Genomic DNA, 18,081 nt, shown 5'->3' with positions numbered 1-18,081 from the left:
CAGGTCAATGATTCTCTCTCATCATTGATGTTTCTCCCTCCCTCCCTCCCTCCCTCCCTCTCTGAAATCAATAAAAACATATAAAAATAAACTTCAACAAAGTTACGGGCTGGGGGAAGGCAGGCGGGCCTCACTGGGTGGAATGTGGGGACTGCTGAGTGGCCTGGGGCAGTGGGAGGAAACCCTGAAATCAGATCTTTCGTCTCATCACTTTCGCTCCCCACCATCAAGTCAATAACCCAGTGTGACTAGGGTGTCAGCCCCCACATCCTGAAGGGGGAAGCTTTGTGTTAGATGGGAGAGGGCAGGTGTGTTCGCCCGCTGTCGGCTGCTAAATAAAATCCCCGTTTGGCAGTTTCTCTGCTCCCAGAATGGCACACACTGTGTGGAGCTTCGAGCGCTGAGTCCCTTGTACTTACAGACGGGACTGTGTGTGTGACCTTAAAGCTGCAGTTCCTGAAACCGAACTCGAGTTCTTTCCCCTCCGTTTCTATCCCCCGGCTTTATCGACAAGGACGGCGAGAGTGGCAGCGATGAAGCTGGTAACGAGCGCAATCTGAATCACCAGGGAAAACCCGAGGGTGTTTTGTTTTGTTTTGTTTTCAACAAATCCAATGGGACCACCTTCGTCACACCTGGGGATGAAAAATACAGAGAAGGAACACTCCCAGAGTTCTGACCCAAATATCTGGTTGTGAGCAATTCTTTGTCTCCGGAAATCAGGACTCAATTTTCTTCCTGAGAAGTACCCGGGGTTCATCGGCACCAATACTGCGATAGTTCTGACCATTTCCAAATAAGAGAGCGTTTCACTTGTAACTGTATTTTAACACACACACACACACACACACATATATATATATATATATATATATATATATATATATATATATATTACAAGTTCCATATATACTCAATGTTCCATACCTACAACGCTAGTCCACGTTTAAATCCGAGAATCACTGCTCGTAAACAATGCTTGGGGAATGATTAGCACGTGACCTCGCCGAGTCACCAACAATCATTGGTTGATTGGTCCTGCCGTCACGTGGCGGGGTTCTGCAGCAGGTGGAACAGGTGCGGCCCGAGTTCCCACCTACGCTAAGCCCCGCACCCTCACCCTTCTACGTTCCAGGTGAGGGTGAATGCCTGCCTGCATTGACTAGACCTGCTCAGTAGCCATTTAAAATGCAGTACTTCTAGACAGCTGTTGGTGAAATCAAACTTCTGAGACATCCCTACTTTCACGTCTATAACCCTGTCTACACACGTCAACACAGGTGCACGCATTTGTCCATTCCTGAACGCACACCTTCAGGAAGCCCGCTAATGAGCCTGCTAGTTCGGGTTTTCCTGGGCCACCCTGCAGCTCCGAGCACGAGCTTGGCTGCTTCCGATACCTCACGTGTGTCTACAATGAGCGGAAGGTGGCCAAGGTGGCTGCCAGCAGCAATTCGGCGGAGAGCCAGAGGTGGGGCGCCGAGTCTGGGGCCGCCGTGTGACCCCCGCATGGTGATGCAGTGGGGAAGGGGTTCGGGCGTCTGCCGTTCGGTCATAGCTGCTGAAGGGCAACTTCCACCAGCCAGCAGTCCCGTTTTCCCTCTGCCAAGGCGAACCGCTCACCCCGCAGCCCTGGACGCAAGACCCACTGTCAAGCTGGCCCCGAACGGCTCTCCCCCCCAAGGAGCCCGAAAATGCCCTGCGGGGGTCCATCGCCTTGGCTTTAGTTCGGTCTTCCTAAAATCTGGAGTGCCTCTTAATATTCTTCACAAAAAATCCTTACCCGGATGCAGCGCCTCTCCAAGAATCCTGGTCAGCAGCCTCACCCCTGGGTGTGATTGATTTTGATTTACCTGTTATCTCTCCTATCGGTTATTGTTAATGCTAACATCACACACACACACACACACACACACACACACACACACAGGACCCTGCATAGAACAGGGCCCTATACATTCGTGCTCCGATATTTACTGAACACACATTAAGTTCGGGCTCTAAATAATCAGAGCAACAGAGTATAATGCAAGTTCAGGTGTGTGTGCCTCTTATTCTACCTAAAGAATGCAATATTAATAAAGAAGAACTACCACAACCTGGATCCCGGGAGGGAACACGTTTGTGCATGAGAGGTTTACAGGCGAAATCGCATGTTCCATGCTGCAGGGGGCGCTTCGGAGGAAAGCGGGAGCGTGTGCTCCCTGCAGAGCGAACAGACCTCCATAAGGTCAGCGACGCCGCGGCTTACCTGTGCCCGCGGCAGGTCCCGCCTGTCCGGTTCCTCTGTCTCCGTCCTGCTGGGCCGAGAGCGAGCTTTTGGGGCTCCAGCGGGCCCCAAAGGCACCCAGGGGCACCCCAGCCCGAGGCCCGCCCTGGGCTCCTGGCTCCGTGGGTCTGGGTGGAGCCTGAGGGTTGGGTTTGCAACTAGCTCCCAGGTGAGGCCGATGCTGCCTTCGGCTCAGGCGCATTCAAACCCTCCCTGCGTCCGCGGAGACCCTCCGGGCTTCCCCAAACCCCTGCCTGAGGCACCCCCACACGAGGTGGGGGCCCGGGCTGCCCCTGCGGGGCTGGAGGAGAACAGAACGGGACCATGCATGGCCGTCCGCTCCGGGCCCCGACCCAGAGATGGCGGAGAGCCCAGGTCCATGAGGCCGGAGGCCAAGGCGCAGGCGCGTGCTCATCAGATCCCCACCCACCGGGCATCCTGGCCGCTTAGAAACGCTGGTCTCCACACTCGGCGCTTTCCCGACCCGTGCCCAGATCTCAGCCCCATGTGACCAGGTCTCAGGACCCCGTGCCCACATCTCACTCAGGTGCCCTCAGCTCGCACAGGGCCAGGGCTGCCGGCCCGTTGCCTCCCAGCACTCAGCGGTGCCATCAGAGCGCCCGGGGCGCCTGTGTGTCCCTCACCTGGAACGTGTCCCTCACCTGGAAAATATGGTTTCCGAAGAGGAGGCATTGGGCCGCCACCAGCGGCATCCAGACGCCCGAGGAAGAGAGAGATCCATCCGCGAGTGGGCTGTCTCCGCGGCTCTGCCAGCGGCTCCCACGCGGAGAAGCAAAGACCCTCCCCACGCCTCAAGCCCAGCCCGTTCTCTCACTGCCCGCGGCCCACGGGCCCTGTGGCCTCGCTCCTGCTGTCTCTAACCCACCAGACGGGCTGGGGGAAGGGGGGGAGGCAATGCACGGGATCTGGGATCAGAAATGACCTGCGGAGCCCGTGGGGAGAGCCCCGTGGGGAGAGGCCCAGGTGCAGGCAGAGCGTGAGCTGTTGGAAGTTGGGGGTCGGAGCTTGGCACACAGGATGCACCCAGGAGAAGGGCGCCCGTCGCTAACTACCCAGGCCCAGTGGGCAGCCTACACCCTGGCCTGTGCAGAGTGATGCCTAGGGCGGAGCAGGAACATGGAAATGGCTCAGGGCCGGGTTGGATCGGCCTAAATGAGCTGGGATGGATGGCGGCAGCAGAGGAGGGCGGGGGCCCTCCTGGCATCGCCTCCACAAGCATACCGGCCGGGGGTCTCCTCCCCAAGGCGGGGAAGGGCTTCTGTGCCCCCGAAAAGGGAAATGGAGGTGGTAAACTCACCCTAGCCAGTTGGCTCAGTGGATAGAGCATCAGCCTGCGGAGTGAAGGGTCCCGAGTTCGAGTCAAGCCAAAGGCACATGCCCAGGTTGCAAGTTCTATCCCCTACCTGTAGGAGGCAGCAGGTCCATGATTCTCTCATCAATGATGTTTCTATCACTCTCTCCCTCTCCCTTCCTCTCTGAAATCAATATGAATGTGTTTTTTTAAAGAGAGATGGTAAACTCACCCTAGCAAGTTTGCTCAGTGGAGAGTATCGGCCTGCGGAGTGAAGGGTCCGGAGTTCCAGTCAAGTCAAAGGCACCAGGTTGCAGGCTCCATCCTCTACCTGTAGGAGGCAGCAGGTCCATGATTCTCTCATCACTGATGTTTCTATCACTCTCTCCCTCTCCCTTCCTCTCTGAAATCTGAATATTTTTTTATTAAGTTATTATTTTTGTACATATACCAATGCCCCCCCTCCCGTACATACCCTCCCTATTTTTTTTAAAGAGAGAGATGGTAAATTCAGGGGGGAAATGTGTTCCCTTAGGAGACCCCAAACCCCAGGCCACTCTGTCCCCTAGAAGCGAGAGGCTTCCAGAAGTCGCACACCTGCCCCGCTTTGGGTCGGCCGATAGGATGGGCATTGGGGGACGAGGCATTACACTCAGGATTAAAAGCCCGAGGTCCGAGGCGCAGGCTGCACAGAGCTTCCTGGGGCTGCGTGTTGCAGACAGCAGCTCAGATAGTTCGTAACAGTTACCGTCACGATTGAGGCATCACGCCAGGAGCTACTGATTAGGAACGGCCGCACGGTGGCGAGTTTAGATGAACCTGAATGGAATCAAGCGTGATGAGGTGTTTGCAGGCCCAGGAGACTCCCTGTGGCCTGTCCTCAGGAGAAAAAAGACACCAGGATCACACGCGCGCGCACACACACACACACACACACACACACACAACAGCACATGAGGACACGGCAAAAGCGTGCCAGCCTACCAATAGGCCATATGTACAATGCATGAGCCAGGCCAATGGAAATGTTCAATTAGTTTAAGTGCAAGTCTCTTTAAAACTCTATGAAATAAAAAAGGTACAATCCTCTTTCTTTCACCCCCAAGACATTCTGCTGAAGGGAAATCTTGTGAATAGTAGCGCATGAATACGGATCATGCAAATCACTTGAATTTTAGAATAAATAATTAATGGAACTAGAGTCGGTAGGTGGCAGGTAGTCACATATTAAGAGGCCAACTTAAACACGTTATTGTTGCTGCCGAATTTCTTATTTACTCCCAGGGGGAAAAAATGATTTCTCAGTCCTAATGGAGCCGTAAACCTACCTAGGAAGAGGAGACATATCCGGCCATGGACGGTGTTATCGATGCCACCCGCCGGAGAACTGTCACTCTTCGCTCTGTTAGCGAGAAAGCGGCCCGTTTTCCATTCAGAGTGACGCTGTTCGAGATGCAGGTGTACCTGACATCTCTTCGTGGATGCTGAACTGAGATCTATCACGGGCTCTGAGAGAGCGTCTGATGCTTAATGACAAACAGGGGAAAACACGCGCCAGCCCGTCACAGATGTTCTCAGCAAAAGTAGTCGGGTGGAAAACTCAACATGAAGGGACTACTTGATGAGTGCAATGGAAGCCCCAGCCTTCCTGGTATAATTCCGGTTTTCCCAAGCCCAGGGTGACTTTCTTTCCCATAAGCTTGCTTACATCAGGAGTTCAGGAGTTACATCTGAGTTCAGGTCGTCTGTCCAATAAACCTTTTCTGAACCACCCCTCCCCCCCCCCCCCATCACTACAGTAGCTGCCCCGGTCATGTATCTGCATAGATCCTGCATTTATTTTATTACCAAGCGGTTTTCATCTTGTACTGAAGTTTACTCTTGCATTGTGACGTTGTCCCCCGAACACTGCAATCTGGAGAATGAGGAGCACATCCATGCACAGGGCCACCACCTGGAGGTGCTCAGTGGAAGTCAGTCCGTCATGGCGCTGTCTGTCACAGAGGAGCACACGTTTTGGTCCGTCCACCACCTGGCCCCTGCGATCTCTCCCTTGTTATGACCATTACGTTCCCTCACCAACTTGTTTTGCCAAATGATCAGGTGACTTACGCTCTCCACTGCCTGCCCCACATGGCCCGTCCTGTGTCCTTGTCCGTATCCTGCAAGTCCTCGCCTTCCTGCTACCATGTCCTAACCACTCGTTCGTATTTTTCAGTCTGACCGACATCTCAAAGGCCAGCCCCGATACGGGCTCCCTCCTCTGAAGGCCCATCCAATTCCACCCACAGCCTACAGCACCATTTTATCTGACAAAGTGCCCAGGAGAGGTTTGTGGGGTGAACGTTGACTGTTTTACTGGATCCCATGAAATCCTTCCCACTCCCTCCCCACCTCAGAAACAAGACACGAACCCCTCCAAACCTCTGAAATACTCGGCACCCTGTTCGGGCTTGTTAACAAGCTGCGCCGGCAATGACACCTCCGTGTGGACATCCCTCTGCCGCCCTAAATGAATTATCAACAATCAACACCTGCCAGAACCGGTGTGGCTCAATGATAGAGCGTCGACCTGTGGACTGAAGGGTCCCAAGTTCGATCCCGGTCAAGGGCATGTACCTTGATTTGTAATCAAGGCACATCTCCAGTAGGGGGTGTGCATGAGTTAGCTGATCGATGTCTCTCTCTCATCAATGTTTCTGGCCCTCTATCCCTCTGTGTAAAAAATATTTCTAACTCTCTATTCCTCTCTGTAAAATATCAATAAAGGATTATTTAAAAAAAAAAAACACACAACAGCTGGCCGAGGAACACCAATAGGTGTGTCTTCCTTGTCCGGTGGGCCTTCTTTTTCTCCCTGCTGCGTTTATTAACACCCGTCTCATCAGAGCTATAATAAGCCTGGAAATTAATGTCCGATGTCTTCGGTAGCTTAAGACTTAATTTATTCCCCAAGCCGTGGGGCCTGGCACAATTAGGTTTTGATACATGGACATTTCTGCTTACGCGGGACGTGAGGGAAAGGACTCCGCGTTTCGAATGGCCTCATAAATATATATGGAATTTAATTTGCTAACGTGCAAAACCCATCTCCCTGTCGTTGGGAGGCTTTTTGGGTTGGGGGCAGCGCCGGTCTCTCTAAGTATTTTTGTTGTGCGCCATTAATTAGTCCATAAATCACCATGTCTTCGAACCGCATAGATTACCTTCGAGCCGATACACTTAGCCTGGGAACACAGTGCATCCTGCAGGCTCATCGCAGTCATGGCGATGGCTTGGGTCCCTCGGACGTGTGAGACGTTAGTTATTCTTTGTGATTACACAACAACAGAGGTTGAAACTGGCTCAGTGGCTGAGCACTGGCCCATGAACCAGGAGGTCACAGTTCAATTCCCGGTCAGGGCACATGCCCGGTTGCGGACTCCGTCCCCAGTAGGGGGCATGCAGGAGGCAGCCAATCAGTGATGCTCTCTCCTCATTGATGTTTCTATCTCTCCCCCTCTCCTTTCCTCTCTGAAATCAATAAAAATATATTTAAGTGGCCTCATACATATATATATCCCGGGAGGGGGGAAAAAAGAAAATACTGAAGGACTAAAAGGTAGAAAGTTAAAGTCTCCCAAGATGCCCCTGCTGAGAAACAACCACAGTTAATGCACAGACTTTTCATGTATGTATCCATTAGGTGTGTGAGTGTATGCACATGCATGTGTGCGTGTCTGTCCAGTAGGTGTGTACATTAGGTCTGTGTGCACACGCACATGTGTGTGTGCCCATTAGGTGTGTGTATGTGAGTGTGTGCATGTGCATATGTGCGTGTGTCCAATAGGTGTGTGCATGCATGTGTATGTGTGTGTGTGTGTGTGTGGCATGTGAGATTTTTCTCTCATTCCTGATCAAAAAGGCCTTGTGTGCTTTTACTGCCCTTCTCCCCACCTGGCCTCCTGCATGCGTTGGAGGAGGCTGAGGACTGTGAATTCTTTAATGAGGACAATGGGGAGCAGGAGGGGTGGGGGCTGGGCTCTGTCTTGCGCTGGGTGGTCTCCATCACTTCCAGCGTTGCTGGCCGCACCCTCGGCCCGGGTCTTGCTGGGGAGAGGAAGAAGGGGAGGATTCCATTTTCTCCATTGGTCATGGTTTTCATTGCCATTTGAACGGTAGGTGTCAGGCGGCCTCCATGTGGCGGCATGTCTTACCCTTGTCAGCATCTTCTCTCCACAGCCCGCCTCGTGCCGTGAACTACACCTGGGGGTCATCGCAGGCGGAAGCCTGTCTCCTGCAGAGGTGCCTGGAGGTCACGTCCCTGTCCGCCTTTGCCAGCTTTCCCACAAAGCTGGGGGGGACCCTTTTCTGGGGGGGAGGGGGCGTCTGTTCTCAGGAGGGCGCTTTGCTGGGCTCACAACAAATTACTACCCATCAGCTGCTTGGCCACCTCAGATCTCTGTTCCCCCACCGGTGCCTCTGGAAGGTCATGTGACCCACCCCCTCTTAGCTGGTCATGACCACGCTTGGCGGTGAGAATGGTGCAAACAGCATCTTTCTCTCTCCTGTCCGCAGGGAGGCCTGCTGTTCTCCCTCTCCCCGTCTTCCTTGAGGTCTCTCTGGCCCACGGTCCGTCTAGTCGTGGCTCCCCTGGAACAGGTCTGTGGTGGGCTTTCCCGGCTCCATTGACAGGAGTGGGTGCTGCATAAACAATGCTCCCGCATGAAACCTCCAAAAGGCGAACAGACCCTCGTTTGCGAACATCATCATCTCTCCCGCGGAGCAGGAGGAGCTGACAATCCATGGAGCTCAGACTGTGCCGGGCACCGCCCACGTCTCATCTCATTTAAAGCTTCCGAGGCCTGTGAGCTGGACACTGTCATTTCCCCAGTGACCCCAGCGTCCAAGAAGGTGGCCGTGGAGAATTCAGACAGCGGTCGGGTGTAGAGCGGGTTGAGAAGATGGTGAGGGCTGATGCCCGCTGTCTGGCACATGGCACACTCTCTGCAGAGACAGGCGTCCCACCGAGGACCAACGGCACAGACCAAGTGGGCAGAGGGAAAGATGGGGCGACGTCTACCCCCATGTGTTGCCCGGAGAGAGTATACACAGAACAAGGATGGGGCAAGAGAGTTGTCCTGAGAAGCTTTCTTTCCCTTTTCAAATGTTTGTAGACTGCCAAGAGCCAGGCCCTGTGCTCGGTGGAAAGATTCACATTCATTGTTGTATCAAAAGAGCCCGAGGACCAGCCCTAGCCGGCTGGGCTCAGTGGATAGAGCCTCAGACTGTGGACTGAAGGGTCCTGGGTTCGATTCTGATCAAGAGCACATGTCTGGGTTTTGGGATCGATCCCCAGTAGGGGGCGTGAAGGATGGAGCTGATCAATGATTCTCATCATTGATGTTTCTCTCTCCCTCTCCCTTCCTCTCTGATATCAATAAAACTATATTTTAAAAAATAAAGAGAGCTGAAACTGGTTTGGCTCAGTGGTAGAGCGTCGGTCTGAGGACTGAAGGGTCCCGGGTTCGATTCCGGTCAAGGGCATGTACATTGGTTGCGGGCACATCCCTGGTAGGGGGTATGCAGGAGGCGGCTGGTCGATGTTTCTCTCTCAACGATGTTTCTGGCTCTCTATCCCTCTCCCTTCCTCTCTGTAAAAAATCAATAAAATATATTTTAAAAAAATAAAAAATAGAGACTGAGTATGAGGCATAAATGGATGGGCCATGATGAGAGCAAGAGTTACAGAGAAGAGGGTGTGGTTGCCCCCCACAGGGGTGGGGTTTGGGGACAGAAGGATGTCGTAGGCAAGCCATCGGCTGCAGGAGGGCCTCCGAGGCGTCAGACAGCTGTCGTGCCAACGAGGGACCTCGGCGCCGACCTTTCCCTGAGTCTTCCTGCAAAGCCTGGCAGGGCCAGGTGCCACTCACAGATGTCGGAGGGCTATTTCTGGCCACATCCCCCTCATCGCTCGGCTGAGAGGCAGACACTGCTCACGACCGTGGGCTTAATGAGGCGTGGAGACTCAGCCACACAGACTCAGCTTCCACACCGGGACTAAATCAGCGCCTCTCCCTGCCCCACAAGGTCATGCTCGCTGCTCACATGAAGAGTGTTGTTGGGCAGCGACCTTGGGCTTCGAGTTCCGTTTTGGGTTGTTTGTGTCGCCCCCGAATCCTGATCATTCTCCACCACACCCACATTGCCACACGGTGTCCCAGTGGTCCTGACACGGAGCTGAAACCACTTCCCACTTCTTCCCTGCCCACACTGTGCACTGAGAGAGCTAGAATCAGCCCAGGTCAGTGGCCCTCCAATCTCCGCTGTCCCGCTGGCCAGCGTCACTTACCTTGGATCGCTCTCCTGTAAAAGGGGGTTGAGAAGGGATACAGACGGAGCTGCCGCTCCGGAATTGGGGGAGAAATAAGATTGGCTTCTGAGGACACACCGCTCATGGAATTCCACGTAGCTGAGCGACAGGCCCCCCTGGCAACAAACCAAGAGGTGCCCTGTGACTTGTAGCTTGAGAAACATCCCAAATTCCAATTAGATTTGCCTGGGGGATGCAAACTCAGGGCGGGCAAACTTGAACATCACGAGATTTAGTAGGAAAATCATCAACAGTACCAACTCCTCTTTGGAGAAAGATTTCGTGGACAAAGATAGGCAGGGAGGGGTGCAAGCCAGCTGCGACTGCCGGACGCCATCCTGCTTTCACTAGCAGAGAGGTGTGGACGGGGAATCTGGGAGGCTGGTCTACCTTAATTGCTCTGAAAGGTCAGGGCCAATCACTCATTGCTTGGTTGAGACATTGGTAGTTGAAGCAGCCTCCACCTGTTAGTCTTAGGATTGGTCAATATTGGAATTTCCTGCCTGAGGGACATGGGTGTATCCTATAATCTTAATAAAAGGGATGGAGAAGCCAGAGCGAGGAGCAGTCCTCTCTTGGGCTTCCGCCTGGCCCCCATTTCCCAAGTTAGTGCTTTTCTAGTCTCTTTTCATTTGTGTGCGGCCTTCTCCAGAACCTGAACCCTGAACCGAAACCCTGAACCACGCGGGATGTGAAAGGGGTTTCCACATGTGACCCATGGGCCAAAACCCAGCTTGTTGCCTGTTGTTGCAAATAAGGTTTTGTTGGAACATCTGTCTGCCTAGGGCCTGGGAGTGGCAGGCTATACCTTGTAGGTTGGGTAGGTATGTTCTGTGATGTCCACACAAGGACAAAGTCACCTACAGATGCTTGCTTCTGTCCCATCCCAAGAAAGCCATCAGGAGACCAAGAGAACAGTAAGGGTGGAGGGTCAGATTCGCTGCTAATGACGACTGATCCTTCAGATCCAGCGTTGAGTAAGCAAATCTGCATTAGCTGGGTGCTCACATTCAGACACACGGCTTTCTCTAATGCAACGTATTTCTAGTGAGGACGTGAGTCACAATTACAGGCTCGGGGCCGAGACCCATTCCTTGATCTCCTCGGGTTTTCCCAGAGGAGACGGCCTCCCTACCCGACCCTGTTTCTTCTCTCCGTCACGGTCCCTCTGGGGATTCTGTCAGTGTAGCGCCCGTTGCTGATGGTAACACACGCACACTGGATGGAGCCAGAGCTGGGAAACACGGCGGCCTTTAATTATTCAGGACTTAATCGCACCCGCATGGACGATCAATATTGGCTCATCTTAATCTGATTTGCAACCCCCAGTGCCCGGCACCTCCATCAGCAGGCTAACAGGATGGCACCCCTCACAGCCTCCCCCAGCCCTCCTCTAACAAGCTCGCTGGAAGGGTTTGAATCTGCTAATGAACTCATCAATGGCATTTTCCTAGCCCAGCCACCTGGGTGCACCTGCCTCCTGGAGCCAGGTTTGCTGACACCTGGTGGCCACCAAGCACATGACAGTCTCTGAGACCCAACCTCTGTCCCCAGCACCTGTGGCTTCCCTGGATGCTGGTGTGGCCTAGTTACAGTGACAGCAAATACAAACCTGCTCAGGGGAAGTGTGATGTGCAATCAGTTCATCGCGTTAAAAGGGAAACCGGCCTTTTCTCTGGATGTTCCGGAGGTGGGCGGACGGTGGGCGGGAATGGACGGGACCTCGGTCCCAGCTGCACCACATCTGGCTCTGTGTCAGCCGGACACGCCTCCTGCGAAGACCCACCGGCTCGGCGCTTGGCTCTCTGGACGTGGCCGAGTGCCTGCGGCCAGCTGCCTGGGAGAGGGAATGTCAGGCTGGCATCGTTGGAACAGAGAGCCGAGAATCCCCGAGGACTACACGGGGGACGGGTAGAGGTGTCATTCCCACGCCCGCGGTGGAGAGGGGTGCCTCGTGGCCTTGGCAGTGGGGCCCTAGACACAGCTCGTTCAAGGCCACAGAGCAGGGATCCTGTCCATGTAGAACAGAAAAGAAAACGGGGGCCTGACAGCCTCGGGGAGGGGGTGAGCTCCACGGGGCTAGCACCCAGGCCCTGGGGACGTCTCCCAGACCCCAGGCCGGGGAGGGAAGACCCTGGAAACCACTGGGAGGTGGGAGCAGGATGAGCCACGAGGCGGAAGGGCCGGCCGGAGCAGCTGGGCGTCCTTTAATGCATCGTTAACCCCCCTGAACCTCGGCTTCTCCGTCTGTAAACGAGCAGCGATAATATTTACTCCGCGGGTTACGGGGGACATTACGAGAGGCCGTAAAACGGGAGCGCTGTGTAATTGCCCGGCCGATGACCATGTCGCCGTCATTACGCGGACATAATGGGCCGTCATGCCACCCAGAGGAGCCGCTCCGGACAGCGCCCGGCCGAATTCTCGCCGGGTCCCCAGAGACCCAGGGCTGCCGCCGCCGCTTGTCCCGGTGAATGACTGTGTCCGAGGAGCTCAGCATCGCGCTGGTCCAAAAAGCTAAAGCTCAAAAGGAATGGAAAATTACAGGGGAAAACACAAACAAACAAACAAACACACAAACACAGAGATAGCAAGAACCATGAAGCAGCCCTGGACAGTGTTGCTCAGTGGATAGAGGGTCCAGGTTCGATTCCGGTCAAGGGCACATCTCCAGTGGACGGGGGGATGGGGGGGTGCAGGAGGCAGCTGATCGATGTTTCTCTCTCATCCTCATCAATGTTTCTAACTCTCTCTCCCTCTCCCTTCCTCTCTGTGAAAAATCAATAAAATATATTTTAAAAATAAAAATCAATGGGAAATATCCTCGGGTGAGGATGAACAAATAAACAAACAAAACAGAAGCACCAAGCAGCCTGCGGACAGTGCCGAGGGCCGAGCCCGCCTTTTTTCTCACCCGAGATGGTGGCCACGCACCTGGCTTTCTGGTCTCGCAGCGAGGGTGTCACACATCACAGAGGAGCCTCAGTCCTCCATCCCTCCCTCCCGCACAGATGATGCTCAGTGTCTCCCTCTTGTGGTCCAGCAGGAAGGTGAGCAGGCACGTGAGCCCAAGCCATAAGCAAGGCCAAGCTACTTCAGAATGCACCCCGAACCCCAGTGCTTTCCACCCCTCCCCGTGATGGCATCGCAGTGCGGGCCGCCTCCACGCCTCGCCTGCACCACGCACCGTGCGTTTCCAGTTTCTCTGCCTCCGTCTCCTCCTCCGTCAGGGACTCTCCACCAACAAGCCAACATGAGTCTTTGGAAACGCCAGTCTGGAGATGTCACTTCCCTGCTCAAAACTCTCCAGTGTTTTTTCTAAAAATAAAACCTAAGGTCCTTGCCATTACCTGCAAGGACCTACATGCTCTGATCCCAAAATTAGCTCTCTCCCTCCTCAGCTGCCAGCCGTTGCCTTGTTCGCTCTGTTCTGCAAACACAGGCCCACATGCTGATGCTCAAAAGAGCCAAGCCAAGCTCACCCACCCTGGGATTCTGCACAAGCCCTTCCCCCCCACCAGCAGGTCTTGTGACTAGTCACATGACTAGTTACATGATTGCTTCCCACCCTTCCCCCTGTCCCTGTGCAAATAGTCCCCACAGAGGCCTGCCATGGCTACGGTGTCTAAACTAGCACCGTCCTCTCGCTGTCTCCTTCCTTCGCTCTCACTTCCCTCAGTGCACTTCTCACTTCCTGCGTGTATCCTGCCATGTGCATCACATATTGCCTGTCTCCCTCTGTGAAGCAGGCTCTGTCAGGGCAGGAAACTGCCATGTCCACCACGTGTCTCCAGCACCCGAGCCTGTGGGTCAGCCCTCCATCCACGCACTGAACCAACAGAAGCTGTTGCAGAATTCTGGGGAATGACAGGATCACAATGTGGCCGGGAGCAAACCTGGGGGCAGGGGTGCCAGGCGGGGCTCTCGCCCAGGTGCAATGAGCTGACTTGGGAGTCAGGCAGAGGGAGGGGAGACGTTAAGGAGAGACGGGTGCACCCCAATTTTTCTTGAGCCTCAGTTCTCTATCTGTGCTGTCTACAAACTCAATCTGCCAGCTACATACTTAGCCAACTAGTGTCTTGATGCAGATCGAGAGAATAGGACAAACGGAAGTAGGCCCAGAAGGGATGGACTTTGATGCCTTCGTCCTCCCTATGAGGAAACTGAGCTTCGGGGAGACCAGAGGGGCCCCTCAGAGTCTCCTGGCTTCTAAATGGAAGCAGCCAAGACCGGCATCTGCTCTGACTTATTCCAACTTCTGGGCTCTTTCCACAGGCCCACTGGCTGTGCTGCAAAATGGTCCCGGGGAAAAAAACGTAAGAGCTTTAGCATCGCAAGGACTTTGAAGCTGCTAATTGTCTTAAAAATAACTTGCTATGTGATTACAAGTTTAAGTTTGGCTGCTTGCACCATTTTAATTGTCTTTGGGGTTGTGCTGAGAAGTCCCGGGAGAGTTACATCAGATGTTTGCTTGGGCCTTTCTGTTCAATGGCTTTGAACTTGGCACCCGGGGTTGTTAATTTAGGGTGGATCCTCCACTTGCCTTCATATAACCCCCCCCCCACAAACACACACACACACACACACACACACACACACAAACATGTCTACCCAGTGTCATCTTTGTGGTAAGACTTAAAAATAGGATTATGTCCAATTATCCTATTGCAATAGAAAAAATGCAAAATGACCCGAGTCACATGCGTAGACAAGACAGGCTGAATAAAGGTCAAGAAAACCACTTCTCTTGAACTAAGGTAGACTCGTGGCATCCCCACACCACAAATGGAAACCACCCAGGCAAGAACACCTCACTAGCAAGTGTGACAAATGCTAAGGGCACCGCTCCTCTTCCCGAGTCTCCTCCCTCCGCCGTATGATGCACAGAACCCAGGAGCGTTTCATTAATTCATGTAAGTAGGTTGCTCGTTCCTAATGAGCTCATCCCAGGAAGGTGGTTAAGCACTTCGCTCTCCGGGTGAGAAGATGTGTGATCCCGACACCCACAGTGAGAAAAGCCTGGGGGCAGGGGGTGGGGGGAGTTCACATGGGGCTGACAGCCCGGGGGGGGCTGAGAAATGCAGCGGAGAAGAGCAGTGCTTCAGTTGGCAACTCCTTTCCTTTCTACCGAAGTCTGACCTTGACCCACACCCGAGGCGGACAGACCCCGGGGCACGTCTGTGGAGACCTGTGGCTCAGCCTCTCCCTTGCAAGCATCTCTCTTCCCACGCTGCGCCCCAACTCTGCTGGCCTTGGTGGGCTTTTGCTTGTTTAGATATATTTTTATTGATTTCAGAAAATGAAGGAAGAAGGAGGGAGGAGAGATAGAAACATCGATGATGAGAGAGAAGCATCAATCAGCTGCCTTCTGCACAGCCCCTGATGGGGATTGAGCTCGCAGCCTGAACACGCCATGAGAATCAAACCGGTGACCTTCTGGTGCATGGTGCAATGCTCAACCACTGAGCCACTCTGCTGAAGCTGTTGTGTTTTATAAAAGCTCTCTCATAATCTGAGAGTATAAGGGAGAGAGCTGTTAGAGGTTGTGTGTCCCCCTAAAATTCAAAAGTTGAAATCCTTACCGCCAGTCCCTCAAAATGTGATTGTGTTTGGAAATAGGGTTGTGGCAAGTGGATCTCATTAAGATGCCATCATACTGCAGAAGGATGGGACCCTAATCCAATATGGCTGCACCTTTACAGAGAGGGAGTCTGGACAAACACAGGGAGAGTGCAATGGGACAGCCCCAAACCAGGAGCTCCCTGGTCAAAATCAGGGCTTCTACTCCATGTTCACGATGAGGCTGGCATTCCACAGCCCCCGGCTTTCCATGGCAGCAGTCACCCATAGTCACCCAAGGTATGCAAATAGATGGAAAAGCCTAGAAGTCATCAATTCATAGGTTTTAGGGTGCACGCCATTCCGTGTAGCATGAGGGAACCCCACACTGCTCTGCTTGTCTGACCTTTGCCCAGTGTCACCCACGGTCAACACTCCATCTCCCAGCGGCCACCGGGGTGACCAGACCACCTGCCACAGTATCACAAAGCTGGTGTTCAAGTCGCCCTGATTTCACACAATGAGGCTGCGGTCACGTCACGTTTACCTTGGTATATCATTTTAATTGTCCCGTTTTACTATTAATTGTTAGTGCCCTTCTCTTGCTGTGCCTAATTCACACATTAAACTTTATCATAGGAATGTATGTATGGAAGAAATGGTAATACATATTGGGGCTGGGGGTCTTGAGATGTATCCCCCCATGGAGAAGTGGGGCTGTTGTATGTTGGAATTAGAGAATCATTCAGCAGAAAGACTCTTCAGCTCTCGAGACACCCATTTATTGCATGTAGTAACTATTTATTGTATTGACATATTTACAAAATACTACAAAATGAGATAGCACTTTAACCCACCGTTACACAAGGCCGCATACAGGCAAGACAAAGTACGTGGAAAACACTGACTTCTGTCTTTGGCATTAGAAATCTACACAGACCCGCGGCATTGAACAAATCCGTGTCCATACGGAGGTCACACGGAGACAAAGATGCCTGGGTGACAACATGAAAAAGGGCTCCGGCCGCCTCTGCGAGGAACCGCCCCCAGATCCGTGAAATGCAATAGAAAGACCACCATCCCAGGTGAGGAAGGCCGTCGAGTGGCTGAAGTAACAACACAGGAAACACACCCGCTCCTACCCCCGCCCAGGAGCATGTCAGCATGTGTGACGCTGCTGCTTCTGTGGTCACAGCGACAGGTGACACCTTCTCTGACTCACAGCTGCAGGGAAGATGGGGACACACCGTGAGGGTACACCTCTACTGTACAGACATCTCATAAAATTAGTTTCCATGATCACTGACACATACATACACACGCGCGCGCACACGCACACACAACTTGAACTGGTTTTCGCAAATAGTAATTTCTCTAAAAACACAATCACAGTTTACATAATTCTGAGGTAAAGGTCCCGATCTATCCTATCTGAGAAGGCCTAGCCCCGGGGGTCGCTACAGGGGGAGGCGGTCACTGAACATTAGGTTCTGGAACTCAGGAGGGGTGGGGAGCAAGCAGGTGGCACCTCCCTCACGTCAGACATGACCCACAACCTCCAACTGAGCTCGTCCAGCCTGGCTTCTTAAGCTAAGACAGTGGTCGGCAAACTCATTAGTCCACAGAGCCAAATATCAACAGTACAACGATTGAAATTTCTTTGGAGAGCCAACTTTTTTAAACTTAAACTTCTCCTAACGCCACTTCTTCAAAATAGACTCGCCCAGGCCATGGTATTTTGTGGAAGAGCCGCACTCCAGGGGCCAAAGAGCCGCCTGTGGCTCGCGAGCCGCAGTTTGCCGACCACGGAGCTAATGCGTCTCAGGTTGGGTTTGCTTCAAACCCAGTACGCTCCCTGGTCTCGCGTGGACGTCCCTTCGTGCTGCAGAGAGACCGGTCCGTCGGGAGAGGGCCGTTAGTGTCTTCAGCGGGCGTCCTGGCCGGGCCCCTGTGCATCGCAGAGGGAACGTGTCCCAGAAAAGCAAAGGTTTGGTCAAATCAATCCGCTGCAGAAACTGCTCTTCCCGCTGGGTCACACCCCCCAAAAAGGGGCTGCTGATGGGGTGGGGGGGGACCCTCAGTAAGAAACTGGGGGCCACGCTAAGGAAGCCCGGAAATGCCTAGTGACCCTCCGGTCCCAGAAATGCAGGCAGGACCCCGCTGTGCTTTCCTTCCAAAACCCTACACAGCCTGGTTTGTGCTTGTGCTGCTGTCAATGCTCCAGGGAAGGAGGGAAATTGGCGACTGTCCTACCTAGGTCTTTTTTGGGGGGAGGGGGGGAAAAGGGGGGGTAGAGGAGGAAAAAAAGGCCCGTGTTATAGTTGTTGTTCCTGTCAAATGACTTGATAGCCCTTAATCTGCTTCTGTAAACAATACGTCCTCACTCAGGTCCCTTACGACTGCCTGTCCCCTACCAGCCTAGGTGGCTTTACCAAGCAAGAGACCACATCTCCACAACAACCCTAGGAGGTCACTGGGGCGGAGGGTCTCACAGGGAGATGCTTGCTTTTATGTGCTTTCTTTCTCTGTATACAGTGACTCACCACTGTGACCAGAGCAACAGAGGAGGAGCTGAATAAGAGTGCTCGC

At 53.4% G+C, this 18,081-nt stretch overlaps 1 protein-coding gene across 1 annotated transcript in view; it reads right to left on the bottom strand.

The window, feature by feature from the left end:
• Window positions 1-2,393: 2,393 nt before the first annotated feature.
• VAV3 (vav guanine nucleotide exchange factor 3) overlaps window positions 2,394-18,081 on the bottom strand; it is a 157,380-nt gene continuing 141,692 nt past the window's right edge. The window contains exon 29 of the mRNA XM_036452654.2: window positions 2,394-2,408. The gene's annotated coding sequence lies outside the window, so the exon portion shown is untranslated. The remainder of the gene's footprint in view (window positions 2,409-18,081) is intronic.

Source organism: Pipistrellus kuhlii, unplaced genomic scaffold, assembly GCF_014108245.1.
Source record: "Pipistrellus kuhlii isolate mPipKuh1 unplaced genomic scaffold, mPipKuh1.p scaffold_m20_p_24, whole genome shotgun sequence".
Classification (NCBI taxonomy): Eukaryota; Metazoa; Chordata; class Mammalia; order Chiroptera; family Vespertilionidae; genus Pipistrellus; species Pipistrellus kuhlii.
Note: the sequence above shows the minus strand (reverse complement) of the source record. Positions and strands in the feature narration are given on the sequence as shown.